The following is a 17383-nucleotide window of genomic DNA, read 5'->3' as shown; positions in this document are numbered from 1 at the left end:
ATGATTTTAAATTGATTATTTGTTTGGCTGTTTGGTTGCTGTTAAACGCAAAGCTAAATAAAATGGCTATCTGTGCTCTGCCCATCACAGGCAGATTTTTTAGCGTTGTAAGCCTACAGCCTTACCGTTGTGCCATTAAATGGCTAAAATAATAAAACACATGAACTTTATTACAAATTTAAAACGTTTCGATAAGCTTACGTCATCATTACGTAGCTTAAGCTTGTCGAAACGTCGTACATTTGTAATAAATATTCTTTCGCAGCCCATCTCCGACCTTCATTGTCTAAAAAGTGGGTTCCTCGTCATCGAAAATAAAATACATGAATTGGTGATATAGTGCGTACTTATTAATTTAAAATAATAGTGTAATTGTTGATTTCAGATCAGAGAAAATATCTATCTAGAAAAATTTGCGATCCTATCTCGTGGCCCGACGGTAAATTTGAGGACTTATAATCCTAAAATTCGAGTATAGATACCCACGATGGACAGAGCATAGATGGCCCATTGTGTAGCTTTGTACTTTACGTCAAACAATTAAAATAATAATGACCTTTTTATTGAAACTTCAAAGAAACATTTCTAGAGCATTATATACTCTTTACTACTGTCCAAGACAAAATATAAACATACATCTCTTTATACTTTTCAATTGCTTTAAAAAAACAGAAGGATCGCAAAGCCCTCCACGGTCGAGGGGACCCATTTTATAAGTTACTATGTCGCTGACTCTTTTGGTTCTCGAATAGTTATCTAACATAAACTGCTCGCCTAAGCCTTCTAACGCTGACTCAGCAGTTTATGTTAGATAACTATTCGAGAACCTAAACGCCTAAGCCTTCTAACGCTGACTCAGCAGTTTATGTTAGATAACTATTCGAGAACCAAAACGCCTAAGCCTTCTAACAAATAGATAACTATTCGAGAACCAAAACGCCTAAGCCTTCTAACAAAACACTTCTTTCTTTTTATTTTCTGTCACACCGACCTCTGCCTAGGTGTGGGCTGCTAATTGTTAGATGAGTGTTTTGGCTCAAGAGACTCCCCCCGATAGGGAAATGAGTATGTAATTTATAGTTAAACTCAAGGAATATACTTTATTTCATTGGCTTTCTTTAAAATAAAAACGTACAAAATTTTACAAAAAAGCATCATACGGACGTCTGTGAAGTTCGCGAGTAAAACCACATTCGTTAGTTAATTATACTATGTAAAATGAAAACATCAACTTGTTCAACTATTATAATAACTCTGTGTAGATATGCTAGAAAGGTTAAATGTTTTTTGTGTGGTTCAGATGCAAAATTATGAAAATGTTAGTATGAAACACGAAAAAAAATTCTACATTGAAAAAAGATTCAAGGCTGTATTGTGATATAATCGGGCAGAGAAAAATTATGTTTTTCACCCACCCCCTCCATAAATGATATATACTTTAGAAAGTACTATCATGTATGTACTTAAACTGACTTTGTGGGTTGAAATGAAATCTCGTGCACTTAATCTGATTTAAGTGTTTTAAGAAAATAAAATATAGTCATATGCATTTAACCTTCCCTGAGTTGTTAGGCTCAAATTAAAAACTGTGACTTTGAATTTCTCTCGAGGTTTTTATGGTTAACCGAAATTGAGATTGAGTTTTGAAAAAAGCACGTGCTCTTAATTTAACTTGAGTTACGATGATTAGATGAAAATCTTGAACACTTAATCTGACTTGAGTAATAATAAGTAGAGAAAATCGTACGCTTACACTAAGTTGCTATTAAGACATATTTAATATATTTGGGCACACTATAAGAGTGACGGTCGAATCCAACTTTTTGGGCCGACCAGAGTCGTCCAAGGTTTGGCAGTGGGTGCTGTTGACTAGGTACATTCTCTTTAATCTACCAGAAATTATAGACGGCTGTATACACGTAATCATTGTGTTGTTTTGGCTGTATACACGTAATCATTGTGTTGTTTTGGCTGTATACACGTAATCATTGTGTTGTTTTGGATTAAAATTCTAAAACCAGCGAACCAAAAAGAAAATACGAAGTCAGATGTCAGAATAATATTAATATATATATCGTAATAAATAAATCCAAAGCAAGTTTTCAATGAGTATTAGTCATAAACTTCTGATATCTTCATTTTGTGTTCACGAAAAAGGTACTATATTTATGAGACTTATGATAGTTAACCAATGTATTTTACGGAAAAGGTACTATATTTATGAGACTTATGACAGTTAACCAATGTATTTTACGGAAAAGGTACTATATTTATGAGACTTATGACAGTTAACCAATGTATTTTACGAAAAAGGTACTATATTTATGAGACTTATGATAGTTAACCAATGTATTTTATGGAAAAGGTACTATATTTATGAGACTTATGACAGTTAACCAATGTATTTTACGGAAAAGGTACTATATTTATGAGACTTATGACAGTTAACCAATGTAATTTACGGAAAAGGTACTATATTTGTGAGACTTATGACAGCTAACCAATGTATTTTACGGAAAAGGTACTATATTTTCTAGTTGCAAAACGTATTTATCTCGTATTTTATATTGTTGATTTTTTTTATTATCAGAACTACCTTAGTGTAGTGAAACAACAACCATATTTTAAATTGGGCCTTTTTTATATATCGAGTCAACGGTTCGTTAGTTTCCGCGAGAATAAGCAAAAGTTGGGCTTAAAGAATCGTTGACCTTAAACGTAGTAAGTATAAGTAGGGCAACTGAAGCAGAAAATAGTGCAAGTATTAAATGTTTGTCTAAAGTGAGTACCGACTGTCTTCTATTTCATCCACGTTCATGTTTCCCGCAATCTAAACAAAATTGTGATCTATATGCTTAAGTGACGTGAAGTGAATGCTAACAAACGAACAAAATAGACTAGAGCAAATCATTATCAAGATATCAGATATATATATATGTATGCATATTGACTGTGAATTTATAAAAATCACAATTTTTAACTCATTAATAATCTTTGAAACTGAAATTGAGTATAAACTGCGAAATTAATAAATTAGATTACGTTAATTACGGTTATATTAATGCATTTTCTTGTCAAAATTTCTTTTAATGATGCATTAATTAGAAAATGGATTATATGGTGAACTAGAAGGAAGGCAGTTTGTCGACAGCACTCCACGCCAACTCTGGGTAGTGCGATTTGACTGTCACTCTTGTAGCTTACCCATGGTTCCAAGTTGCGGAATGATTTTTTCTCGGCAACGGGATACAAGACATGAATCCTCGGATCTATAGTCCATGTATTCTAACCACAATGCCACGCCTGACGCAGTTCCCCGGTGAGCTGCCGTGTTATCACTACATAATGTAATACAAACGCACGAGATAGAAATTAATAAAAAATTCGAACCATTAACACTCGGATTTATAATCCGGGTTCGCTGACTACAGGCCACGCCCAGCCGAATTCCATGTTGAGCTACCGAGTTGTCATTAATTAGCGGTGTAAAAATACATGAGATAAAAATGGACAAACAAAGATATTACTTTTCGGTTTTATAGGTTGAAAAATTGTAAATATTAGCACACGCAAGGTAAAATTCTGTACCATGACCAGTTAAGAACCGAAACTATGTTAAGTCTGTTTAGTTCAATCTCTGCCCGGCATAGCCAGGGTGTTAGGGCACTTGCCTCAAAATCTGAGGGTCGCCGGTTCGAATTCCTACCCACCCCAAATATGCTCGCTTTTCAGCCGTGGAGGCTTTATAATGTGACGGTCAACCCCCTATTCGTTAGTAAAAGAGTAGCTCAGGAGTTGGTGGTGGGTAGTGATGACTAGCTACCTTCCATCTAGTCTTTCACTGCTAAATTAGGGACGGCTAGCGCAGATAGCCCTCGTGTAGCTTTGCACGAAATTCAAAACAAACAAATAAACAAAATAGTCCAACCTGATAAATGGTAAGGAGTGCCACCTAGGATATATTTATTTAATTTTAAATATAAAGTTTCCTGTATATAATTGACAGAAAACATGTATATATTTAAATTACACCCATTTGATAGTTTTGCAGTTATTATATGTGTATTGTGAATAAATGCCCGGTCATGAATATTTAACTAAAATGTATCCTTGCGATGTTATGGGATTAAGTTGTTTATTATGTAAAGTTCTATAGTCGTTTGAAGGTGAATGTTCTCTGTTTTTTGTATTGACTTCGGTTGTTTAGACTCTCTGCAGGAGCTCCATAAATTGTAATTACTAGACAGAAACATCGGATATTAATATCCGTTTCTCATAGAGTTCCAGCGAGTTTTCAGACTGCAACTTGTAAACAACCAGCTGTAGAGGTTTAAAGTTTTGCTGAAGTCATTACAGTTGGACCAGAGTTATTATCTGACTTTCTGCATCATGTAAGAAGCTGTGTTTTCATGTTTGTTTCTGTAGCTAGTGGAGATGTAATAAATTTGTTTGACGTCCATATATGTAAAACCCAATGAAATGACTCCTGCAAAGGATAAAACTGTGCCACAAGCTACGAGTACCGTCATGACAGTTTCTCAACACCAGCACTTCATCAGCGATCCATAGGAGCGAAAAGAGGTGAAGTACGGACTTGAATGCCTTACACCGAATGTAATACCTCTATTACTTTTAATTGGTTATTGATCACATAGAGAACAGGGCGAACGTGTACGTGAAAATCGTTTCTCTCTCTCTCTCTCTCTCTTTTTCCAACTAAGAGTTGGTTAGCCTTTGTACTTCAAATTTCTTTTACTTTACGACTCTTTGTAGTGCTATTAGGTTTTACTCAACGAAAAAAGTAAAAAAAAAAACGGTATATTATTTTATTATATGTTAATCAAAAGAAACTAAAGCTAACCTTTTTATTAATTCACATCCATATTTTTTTTTCGAAATTCGCCAGATACCTCGTGACTGTTTTTCGAGATCAGGGACAAGCGTGTTTGTTGTCTTATTTCATTTGTTTTTGAATTTACTACGATGAAATTTTGTGCCAAAACAATAAGGAATATGCTACACTGATACGATTAAACGTATCAACAATAAGCCATATGTGTTATTTTTGCAGTAGGTGCAATACATAAGAAGAAAGACTTGAGGAAAACAAAGATATACGTTTCGCAAATATTTTATTCATTTATTACGACCATAGTTGTAGTAAATGAAGTATTTGTGAAACGTGCAACTATCTCTGTTTTTCTAAATTCTGCAGCCTCCCCCCAGTGACACAACTGTATGTCTGTGGATTTATACCGCTAGATATTTATACCGGGTTTCGATACCCGTGCTGAGCTGAGCACAGACAGCCCTTTGTGTAGCTTTGTGCTTAACAAAAACAACTCAGTTTTGTAATTATGAACGTTTACCATCTACCGATAGTTTCAAACATTAACTACAGAAATACAATCAGAAAGAAAGAAAAGTATTTTAAGATTGGATAAAATATGAATAAAGATTTTGTTGAAAAACGTCATAGAAGCTTACCTGTTGTAATTTTGGTTCAGAATTATTCAATTAGTCAGACAATGGCATACCTGGCATACCATCTTGTTAGATATTAAAATGCCAATATGCTATTTCTCTCTGAATCACCTAAAATGTAAGATGTTCTTATGATATTCTATATATATACAAATTAGAGTTTTTCATCTTTCCTTCTAAATTTGTTATATTAATGAGAATTTTGATGCTTTTATTCAATGCACGACAGCCATATTAAATTATAATTAACAAATGTTCACAAGTGGCCTTGATCCAGAGGCTGAGATGGTCATTGCAGTTTGACACGACATCCGCTTTGGATGTTATGACAGCTCTTAGTGCAAGTCTCCACTGCAGGTTACAAGCAATCCAGATAGATCACCCAAAATTACTCACACCAATCCGAATCACTAACGTGTACATGAAAAGTAACACAACACATGATGAAGGTTGAAAGTTATTTCCTGTCAACACTTATGTATCCAGCAGTTGGAGACTTCATTTCAGTGCCAGAAACCCCACCTAGGAGGAAGGGGGAAACATTAATATCAAAGATTTGCATTCTGCTATCCACAGTATAGTAGCCAACTTTATACTACTAAGTTACGCCTTGGGTGTCATCTCTACTTTGTAAAAGAGGCATAATGTGTGAACTTATCACCTCATGTTTGAGATCCACGTGAATACTGGAAGACAAAGTGGTATAAAGCAACCTAGAAATCCATACAAGGATGGCAAGTTTTGTAGAACCTCTCCACCATCGAGCAAAGTCAAATAAACAACCTTTGCAAAAGGAATATTCAACAATGATGGAGTAGTGATATTTATAAAGCCTAAAAAGCAAGCAATCAAGCCTAGACTGGGTTAATGCGGATAAGGCATGACCTAGCTCGATCTGAGGAGGCACGGTATGCACGAAATAAAGTTTGTGCTCTCTGCAAGCAACCAGTTTCTAAAGCATCTGACATGAAATGTAATGCGCTATACGAGCAAGTTCAATCTCACAAACACTTCGTTATGGTATTTCCACAAGCTTATGGCTAGCACAGGAATCCAAAGAATGGCAACGCCAGTTACTTACGATAATGACAGTATCTCACCACATTCCATACAGATGAAGACCTGTGCAACGCCTTCACGTGCGGATTCGTGTGACCATGATGACATGCAGGAAAAACTCAAACAGCAGCAGTCCCTATATGAGCTACAACTACATGGAGATATGGAATTCATTTTTAGCTTTGACGAGATGCACAGAACCACAAATGCACTTAAAGGTGGAGCTTATGCCTATATGATGTAATAACTTCCACCTTTAAGAAGCTTACACAAAACAAGCTGTTTAAGTTAATATTGGAGTATCAATGTAACTAGGCTATAGGTAACATCCATGAAATATGGACTGATGTCTTTATCAAATCCTTAACTAACCCCATGAAGGATCATTCTTGTCTTAAAGACCATCAAATCATCGTCATACAGAACATCATTGGCAATATCCCAGAAACAACTGTAACTAGAAGGATTGCCTATCAGATTTGAACCATTACCAACATCTTCGTTAGGTGGTAATTGCAGTAGAAGAGAAACTGGATTGATGCTGCTAAAGTCGCAGCTGATACAAGAGAAGACTCTGAAAGTGGTCAGAACACCTTGAAAGAAGCTTTAGATCTGAAAGAAGCATATAATAGAGTCCTACTGTCCATTATTATTGAAACACTTTCAGAATAAGTATACCATGTTGTAGGTGCCCTAGAAGATGCATCATAAAGATCGGAAGCTGGAAATAAGAATGGATGATCATCAATGCTGGTCTGCCTCGAGTACCATCACTCTCGCTAGTCGTCTTTAACATCTACACTATTTAGTCTGCCTTGATAGTCTAACCAACTGCCGTGTGGTAACCTTTGCTGACAACATTATGGTGTACAGTATAGGCTTTAGCAAAACTGAAATCGAAAGCAAGGTGCAGTCATCCCTTAGCAGAGAAGCGGAGAGCAAATGGTGCAGTTTACACAGGAATGGTAAACGTTTCTATCAAATCCATAGCAAATTTATACACACTCAATAACAATTATGAAAACAAACCGTCACTATTCTTTGTGGACTTTCAGAAGAAACATAAAAGTATCTGAAAGGTATCCATTTGCAGAAAACTCAATCTCACCAGCCGTATTAACATCATGTTAACCAGAGCTATCAAAGACCTCAGTACACTGAAAGTTGCAGTGGGAAATAGAACTGGAAAGCATCACTTGCTTATGCTCTCTCAAAGTCTTATCTGCTCCATTCTAGATTATGCATTACTGGTGATCAGTTTGAGTGTTAATGAAAAATACGAAAAACGTGTTCCAACCTGGTCACAGAATATATTTCAGTCACCTCCATCAGAGCCTTTTATAAGATTCAGCAGCATTGCAGAACATCAACAGTGCTTATGAGCAAAATTCTTTACTAGGATCTAGCAGTCTAAAGGCCATTATTTTTAACATTGATCCACTGTCCTGTTCAACTGGAACATCCCAGTTCCACAACAGCTCCACAGATACTAACCAAGCAGGGGATTGCTTAAAAGATATCTCAGGTGACAGCCATGAGGAGATAAATACCATACTAAAAAACTTATCAACATCTATTTAAAAACTATGGTGGACAATCACCTGTCTTCATAGCCACAGAAATTTTCTACACTACACCAAAGATAATGTAAGAGCTGGTTGAGCATTCTTGGTTCCTGGAGCAACAACATTCTGTATATATAGCTGATGGAGCATTTACGTTTTCCACAAGCAGCTCAAGGATGGAGCTGGAAGCCATAAAGCAACCTCTCCTCTGGGTTGCTGAAAGCAACGATCCAAAAATATTTTCAACTAACACACAGCAGAACTGCATAAAATTCAGAGTAGTTGTTCCCAGATGGATGGCTAAAAGCAAAGCAACTGTATGGTAAGACCAACACCTGGATGCATACAAGATAAAAGCTAAATGAGAAAGCTGACAAGCTCGCTGTAGAAGATCTTGTATCAAATCCAACACAACTTTACAGCTATGATATGGACCTCCTCTGCACTTGACAAGTGAAAGCTGCATTAATGGAAGGTCTCCATTAACATCCAGAGTGAATAAGACTGCTGGTAAACAAGGTATCGTAAGGTGTCAATAGGACAGTATACATCAAGAAGTTCGCTGGTAACATCAATCATGGAATCCTCTTCTACTTCCTACCAGGCAGCTGGTCCTCACATGAGAGGAGATGGTAATCTCAGGGGTTGCGCCTACAGACGGTAAGTGTTAAGCTCAACTCAATGAGATTAAAGATGCGACTAGATAGTTAAAATGTAGATGTGTTGTTGCGAATTCTATCAGCTGCTTTACGAATATCAGTGGTCAAGGAGTGGTGCCCATACAAACCATTCTCGAGAAAACCGTAGACAATAGACAGAAGTCACAGGACACCTGTTCAGAACTATATGTAAAACAGATAAAGACTGTCCATCTTAACTCCTCAATTGAAGACCTTCCAGAAAGAGCAGTATCAACTTAGCATTATAATGTTACAGAGGAACATATTCTATTTTGGTACTAAGACTTTAGGCGAGTGAGTACGAGCAAGATATGTGGTATTTGTTAACGTTTATTTCTTAATAATTTGGTTACAACGCAAATTCAAAGGCGATGTCTGTAAAAATATTGAAACTCTTTACTTAGCTGAAATAATTTAAAAACTATTTACTTAACTGAAATTGTTTAAAACACATTAGCTAACACACTTTAGTTAGTTAGTTTGTTTGAAACTATTTACTTAACTGAAATAGGTTAAAAACACATTAGCTAACACACTTTAGTTACTTAGTTTGTTTTGAAACTCTTTACTAAATTTAAATAATATAAAAACACATCAGCTAACAAACTTTAGTTAAATAGTTTATTTTGATGTTAAGCACAAACCTACAGAACGAGCTACCTTGTCTCTGTCCACATCAGGTATCGAAACCCGTTTGCTGGCGTTATAACTCTCAGATCCACCTCTCATTGGGTGGGAGGCAATATTGAGTTCAGTTATACTTGCAAGAAACCGCGACTGTTTTTGTAGTAAACTTAAATTTTGAACATATGGTAATTCTCAGGAATCAGGTTTATGACAGTTCATCAAAACATTGTAAAAACATTCTTATGTAGAAGTTTGGCAACTGACTAAAAATATTATGTTATCTATTAATAGTTGCAGATGTGATCAAATTATCATCCATAGCTATAGGGTTGAGTGAAATATAATTTAACGTTCTAATTAAAGGCTCCTCAGAAATATTTCGGTGCTTCATATTTTAGCCTCTACAGAAATGTGTTTGAAAAAGGTTCCACAAGGGGAAAGGACAATAATTCTTTATGTATGTATAAGAACACACAACTTTCCTAAAATGATTCACTACGTAAAAATATATGTTTATCGTACGAATACGACACTATTTTAAAAGAAAACATAAGGCGTCAAATTTCTTCAAAATATTTGTTTCGTTCAAAGAAAAAGAAATGTTTCTCCACAGTTATTCTTGAAGTGTCAAGAAATAAATGATAATGTGTTTATAAAATGCGTTGCCTTAGTAGTTAGCGTTGCGAGGTGCAGAACAGTTGATGATAAGCACAAAGCCACACAATGTGCTTTCTGTGCTGTATTCACCAAGGGTAGCGAAAACCAGGTTTTTAGCGTATAAGTCTTCAGTATTTAGAGTTAAATAGTGAGACATTACTGATTTGTATTGATGTATCTATGTTATTCAGACAAAGCTATGTTGTAATTTTGTTTCTTCGTAAAAAAAAATTCATTTTAAATACAATGCTAGTTAGAAATTTCGATTTATTTCCTCTAAAACAACAAGGGGACATCTATATATATTCAACATTCCATCAAAATATTTGAAAACATTTTGATCGAAGGTTCCGCCCTCATTTGAATGTTAAATTCTATTGTTTTCAATAGGCTGTATCTATTAAGAACTATAACATTTGTCTTAATTACAAAACTCTAAAAAACATCAATGAAAGCTCACATTAAGATTATCTCAACGGAGAGGATGGGAGGGGGGTAAAATAGTGAAGCCAAAAACTTCAAAAAGAATTAAAACATAAGAATATATATAGTTTTCTAGGCTATGTTATAACTACATTTAAGGTGATTTATTATAATAAGCTTATAAAAAAAAAGAGTTCACCTACATAGTTAGCAATGTCTTCAGAATTCACATATATTAGTTATATTACAGTCCAATATGAGACACCCCCCCCCCCCCAGTGGCACAGCGGTATGTCTGCGGACTTACAACGCTAGAAACCGGGTTTTGATATCCGTGGTGGGCAGAGCACAGATAACCCATGGTGTAGCTTTGTGCTTAACTACAAAAACACCAATATGAGACACCCCCAGTGGGACATCGGTATGTCTGCGGACTTATAACGCTAGAAACCGGGTTTTGATATCCGTGGTGGGCAGAGCACAGATTGCCCATTGTGTAGCTTTGTGCTTAACTACAAAAACACCAATATGAGACGATACAGTGGTAAAAATTAAAAGTGCACGAGGAACAGGTTAAGAATGTCTTGTTGACCTTCATGCACAACTTCTAAATTGTAGCACGCTAGTTTTTATCAATTAATAAATCAATTTGGTTATGATATATTACAGCTACTTATCATAATAAAAGCTTTATCGTTACTATGGTACCATTTTCTGTATTAATATATATTTGATAGTTACTATAGCAACTCTCTGAAACAATTGTAATATTGTTGTTAGCTTATTACTAGTATATTATCCGTTCCTGTGCTAATAATTACTCTTGATTATAGTACCTTTTGCTGTAACAATATTTTTGTCATTTATATTCAATTTCCTATTCATGGTATTTTGATACTGAAATTATAATATTGTACTAAAAATATGTTCAACAACCTATTTATTGCACATTCTCACTTTCACATTAAGATAATCTGTCTTCTTCGTTTGGATTACTTGCGATATTTGGAGGTTCTTAAAAAGTGTTGCAGAAACCATTATTAAGAAAAGGGCTTACATAAGCCTTGTGTGCAGAAATAATTGTGAAAGAGATTGATAACACCAAACTATGTACTGAAAGGTAAGACTAATGACAGACTATTCAGCTGGCTAAGTGATCTGAAGTGGAACACAACAGCTTGAAGGAGACTGATCGATATACTGATGACATACTAGGAATAGGGATTTTTAAGTGGTTACCTTGACCGAGAAAGACTTTCTTTTTTATTCGTAGTGTTGCTTAAAAAGTGTCCTTCTAGAACTTTCTGAGTGATCTAATTGTCTGGATAATTATTTTTCTTAGATTAAATATAAATTTTCATGAGCTCCCAGAAGAAAAGTCTACATTTTGTAAAATTTGCTTTTCTAGAGTGCCCAATTAATTAGATGAACTTTTGAGAAACTTTCTGCTGTTATCTGTATACAGTAACGATGTGATCTAAGACTCCTTCTGTGTCATCTCTATACAGTAACGATGTGATATAAGACATCTTCTGTGTTATCTGTATAGAGTAACGATGTGATATAATACATCTTCTGTGTTATCTGTAAAGAATAACGATATGATCTGAGACACCTTTGATGTTATCTATATACAGTAACGATGTGATATAATACATCTTCTGTGTTATCTGTACGCAGTAACGATGAGATATCTTTTATGTTATCTGTATAGAGTAACGATGTGACATAAGACATTGTCTGTATTATCTGTACACAGTAAAAATGTGATATAACACATATTCTGTGTTATATGTATACAGTAAAAATGTGATATAAGATATCATCTACGCTATCTGTATAAAGTAACGAGGTAATATCACACATCTTCTGTGTTATATGTATACAGTAACGATGTGAAATAAGACATCTTCTGTGTTATATGTATACAGTAACGATGTGAAATAAGACATCTTCTGTGTTATATGTATACAGTAACGATGTGAAATAAGACATCTTCTGTGTTATATGTATACAGTAATGATGTGAAATAAGACATCTTCTGTTTTATATGTATACAGTAACGATGTGAAATAAGACATCTTCTGTGTTATATGTATACAGTAACGATGTGAAATAAGGCATCTTCTATGTTATATGTATACAGTAACGATGTGAAATAAGACATCTTCTGTGTTATATGTATACAGTAACGATGTGAAATAAGACATCTTCTTTGTTATATGTATACAGTAACGATGTGAAATAAGACATCTTCTGTGTTATATGTATACAGTAACGATGTGAAATAAGACATCTTCTGTGTTATATGTATACAGTAACGATGTGAAATAATACATATTGTGTGTTATATGTATACAGTAACAATGTGAAGTGAGACATCTTCTGTGTTATATGTATACAGTAACGATGTGAAATAAGACATCTTCTTTGTTATATGTATACAGTAACGATATGAAATAATACATATTGTGTGTTATATGTATACAGTAACGATGTGAAATGAGACGTCTTCTGTGTTATATGTATACAGTAACGATGTGAAATGAGACATCTTCTGTGTTATATGTATACAGTAACGATGTGAAATGAGACATTTTCAGTGTAACGATGTGATTTCCAAACCCTTGTTGTTTTAAAGGAGATAAATCGAAATTTCTAACTAGCATTGTATTTAAAATGAATCTTTTTTACGAAGAAACAAAATTACAGGCATAGCTTTATCTGAATAACATAGATACATCAATACAAATCAGTAGTGTCCCACTATCTAACTCTGAATACTGAAGACTTCTCATAATTAATTTGCTCTTTCATTTTATTGCGCAAGGTGGCGCTCTACAGACCGAAATAATTGAATAATTATTGCTATAAGTGCTATTTATGTATATACATTCCTTCAGGAAATATGTTTTATTTTGTAAATTTTGAAACTTTAGTTAACGCGTTTATCATTTTAATAAAAAACACATATATTTTATTTTTATCTAGCTTAAAAATCAAATTATAACTAAAAGCTAGTCTTACAATATCATATAGCTGGATATGAAATCGTAAAAGTTATTTTGGTCCTTCGAAGAAAAGGGGAAATTTGTAATTATGCTTTTTTACCAATTTTAGCATGCTTTAAAGTACCCGTCTTCCTTTTATAAAAGTGATTACTTTCTACTGGCCATCAGAACGTTTAAATTACGACTATATTTACACTTAATTGGATGAAAATAACTGTCTCTTGTTACGTTGTCCAAACAGTTCGATAAAGTTGCAGACAGTCGTCTCGTATTCAATATTTAGAGAGCCAGGATTTGGGCAGAAAAAGTATTTTTCTTTAGGCCTGGCGTGGCCTAGTGGTTAACGCGTTGCGCTATGTATCGAATGGTTCAGGGTTTGAGACGTAATGCTACTGAACACGCTCCGCACTTTCAACCGTGCGTTCGTTATAAAAGTGACAGACAAATCCTGTTATTTGGTTCAAAGGAGCTGGGCAAATCTGTTGCTCGGGGTTTCAGAAATGTTCTTTTATCCTGCGTGCACACAAGGTGCGCTCAGGTTGAAAATTCCCAGTTTTGAATACAACGCCTCATATTAGTATTTTGATGCGTATCAAAAGAGCGATTGTGGTGGGTTGCAAAATAAGAGCACATTTTACAACTCTGACTTCCCCGAATCAACTATTGTACTAAACTTTCCTTTTCACCTTCAGCTGATATTGCGTGGGTTTTGGTTGAAGCTTTATTACCTATAGGAACCAGTAACAAAAATTTGTAAATATTTTGAAGATTTGAATATAATTTTTTTCTTCTTTATTTCGAAGTCTTCTACTTGAAGTCATAAGTCTGTGGCGATTTCACACCACGGAACTCAATATCTACCGGCCTGTCTCTCATATAGTTCTGTTTTTTGAAACTGTGATCAATAACGGCAGCTGTCGTTATCATCTCTCTTTGTCTTAATAATAATTTTGATTAGTTAGTCTGATAATAAGAACCGAGGAGACACAAACCAGATTTGCGATAAAACACTCACATTGCTTAACGGTTCACCGCTTATTTGGTTTCTCAAAATCTCCTTAGGGAAAATATTTTGATGGATTTGAAAAGTCTAACATTAATAAAGAATAATTAGAAAACAATTAAATCTCGACTTCAAATATTCACCACATTGTCTTAATGGTAAGTCTACAGGATTATGATGTTAAAATTTGGATTTCGATACCCGTGGTGGGCAGAGCAATGATAATCCATGATATAGCTTTGTGCACAACAACAACAACCGAACCAATCAAATTGCTTGAAATGAAATATCACTGACAACTCGGTAAATAAAAATGAAAATTTCATGCGTTTCTTGAAACAGATTTGAGTCTAACGTATTTTGAGACGATTTTAAAAGAAAAAAATTCAATTCAAATGAATTCAAATTCAAAATACGAGTTTGGATTCTAAATAAACGTATTATTAAACAATAAATAAAGCATTGATATTTCCTTTACAAAATTATTCACATTTTGACCTATTTTTATTTCAGTATAAACTGAACAGCGATCTAATTTCGTTTGGAATATTATTATATAATTTTGGTGTTGGGATGAGCACAGATATCCCATTGTGTAGTTTGTGCATGATTACAAACAAATACATCTATTATTTCATTCTTAAATAAATATTTTTATATAATAAAATCTTACTGCTGTTATATTTCATTTTTTGTTTGTCCATTATTTTTATGTGTTCTTTCCAATTTAATCTATGATATAATATTACTACAAGATACTTGACACTTTCTGACTTTTGAATAATTCAATTATTATTCATATCCTTTTTAATAGATAAATGTAGACCGTTATATTTACATTTAAACATGACAAATGTTCATTAAACCGCCTCATGTATTTTAAATCATTGTTGTTATTTTTTAATGAGCTCATTATGAGAATTTCCATTATAAGTTAATACCTTCTGCAAAACTTGTTATTTCTCCATTAAACCTACTTTCACAGAAATAATTTAAATATATTAAAATATTAATGGTCCTAATACTGATCCCTGAGGTACTCCTGCGGTTAAATTCATCTCATTGCGTATAACATTACATGTTTTAACTACTTGTTTTCTGTTTGATATATATGATTTAAAACAATTTAAAAAAATACCTATTATTGGAATTTTATAAAGTATTTTTACCATAGTTCTTGTGAAATCGTGTCAAAAGCTTTTGATATATCCAGAAAAAAATCATATGTTATTTTGTCATCATTAATTGATTGATTTAATTTATTAAACACTGTAATAAGTGCGTCTTCCCATACATATTTCTGTTAACAAATGAACAATAAGTTACATTTCGAACTTTGAACATGCTATGTTTGTTTAGTGTCAAGGGCGTGATACTTGGCTAACATTAAAATGTTAAATCTCAGTTTCTCACCACAAGGAGCAGAATATATATCTTTAGATGGAGATTTTTTATCAATAAAAAAATGACTAGCTTTATAACGGATCCTATGAGTTTCACTGATGAAAGTTAGATAATAATTAGAACTACTCATGCATTGCAAGAGAAAAAATTACGAGATCAGCCTCCACCCCCAGGTGGGTCAGCGGTAAGCTTTACGTTTTATAACACTAAAAACTGGTGTTTGATACAAGCCGTAGACACAGCGCAGATAGCCCGTTGCGTGGCTTCATGCTTCCTTAAAGCAAACACACCACTTTACAGTCTGTTATAGAAATATTGAGGCGTAGATGTTTTCCAGAGTAAAACAAAATCTTCAGATTTACTAGATTATAATACCAGATTTGAAGAATTCAAAACCATATACTGATACATAACGTTTCGGAAAGGGTATGCTCGAGATCGGAAAAAAAATCCAAAGATCTTTTTAATTCTTCGAATGTTTAATTTGTGTATAAAAAAAGGAAAAAATGTAGCTCAAACATTCCACTTCGTTGAGTAAATGATTTAATAGAAACATACATTGACGATCTTAATATACATACTGTTTTTTACTTTTGTTAGGGTTGTTAGGCTTCTTTATATAACAGTTTTATGTAACAGAACCCAAACGTGTGTATGCATACATGCACGTATTTTTATACAGCTTTTTGTGCATCTGTACAATAAGTAGTATTGGCGTACAAATAGAAAGTATGGTAAGGCGAATGTCATCATGGAATTAAAGTGCAGTTTTATCTAGTCTTCTGATGTTTCGTTTGTCGGTGGTTTAATTAAACCCTTCTAGAACATTAATGTTATTAATACGTATATTGAATTGAAGTTATCCCTGAATTTACTTCACAAACCTTTATTCCAAGATAATACCTATGAATTAGCCTAAATGTTAACCGTGGAAGCTCATTTCATTGAACACGTGTAGCATCTAATCTATAGTAGTTCGATCAACTTGTGAAATGGATGCCAGAAACGAAACTACCATCAGTCATGTAGTGTACGTCGTTACTTTAAAAAAAAAGGAAAGAAAGAAAAGATTGTCTTACAAAGAAACGTCGTGGCACTGGTAGAGATAACTATATAACCTCTTGTCTCAGAAGTTGGTGTTGCAAGAACTCCTTACAGTGCCTAGTCTGTATAAACAATTGTGGACGTTGAAAAATAGATGTTCGTTGATTATTACTGAGTTCCTCCTGAAATGTATTAAATGAGCACATATACACAAATGAGTAAATGTATGGCTACAATAAAAAGCATATTGGTTGTCGGAATTAAACAGGGAAACCATATTCGGATAAAACGTTATTGGTTGTCGGAATTAAACAGGGAAACCATATTCGGATAAAACGTTATTGGTTGTCGGAATTAAACAGGGAAACCATATTCGGATAAAACGTTATTGTTTGTCGGAATTAAACAGGGAAACCATATTCGGAT

At 34.0% G+C, this 17383-nt stretch overlaps 1 protein-coding gene across 1 annotated transcript in view; it reads right to left on the bottom strand.

Annotated features, from left to right (window-relative positions):
- The window catches only part of LOC106466483 (soluble guanylate cyclase 88E-like), a gene marked incomplete at its 3' end in the record, with an annotated part of 35447 nt that overhangs the window by 2975 nt on the left and 15089 nt on the right, over nt 1–17383 (bottom strand). The gene's annotated exons all lie outside the window — the stretch shown is intronic.

Source organism: Limulus polyphemus, unplaced genomic scaffold, assembly GCF_000517525.1.
Source record: "Limulus polyphemus unplaced genomic scaffold, Limulus_polyphemus-2.1.2 Scaffold2273, whole genome shotgun sequence".
In the NCBI taxonomy this organism is placed as follows: domain Eukaryota; kingdom Metazoa; phylum Arthropoda; class Merostomata; order Xiphosura; family Limulidae; genus Limulus; species Limulus polyphemus.
This window is presented reverse-complemented; position numbering and strand designations above follow the sequence as displayed.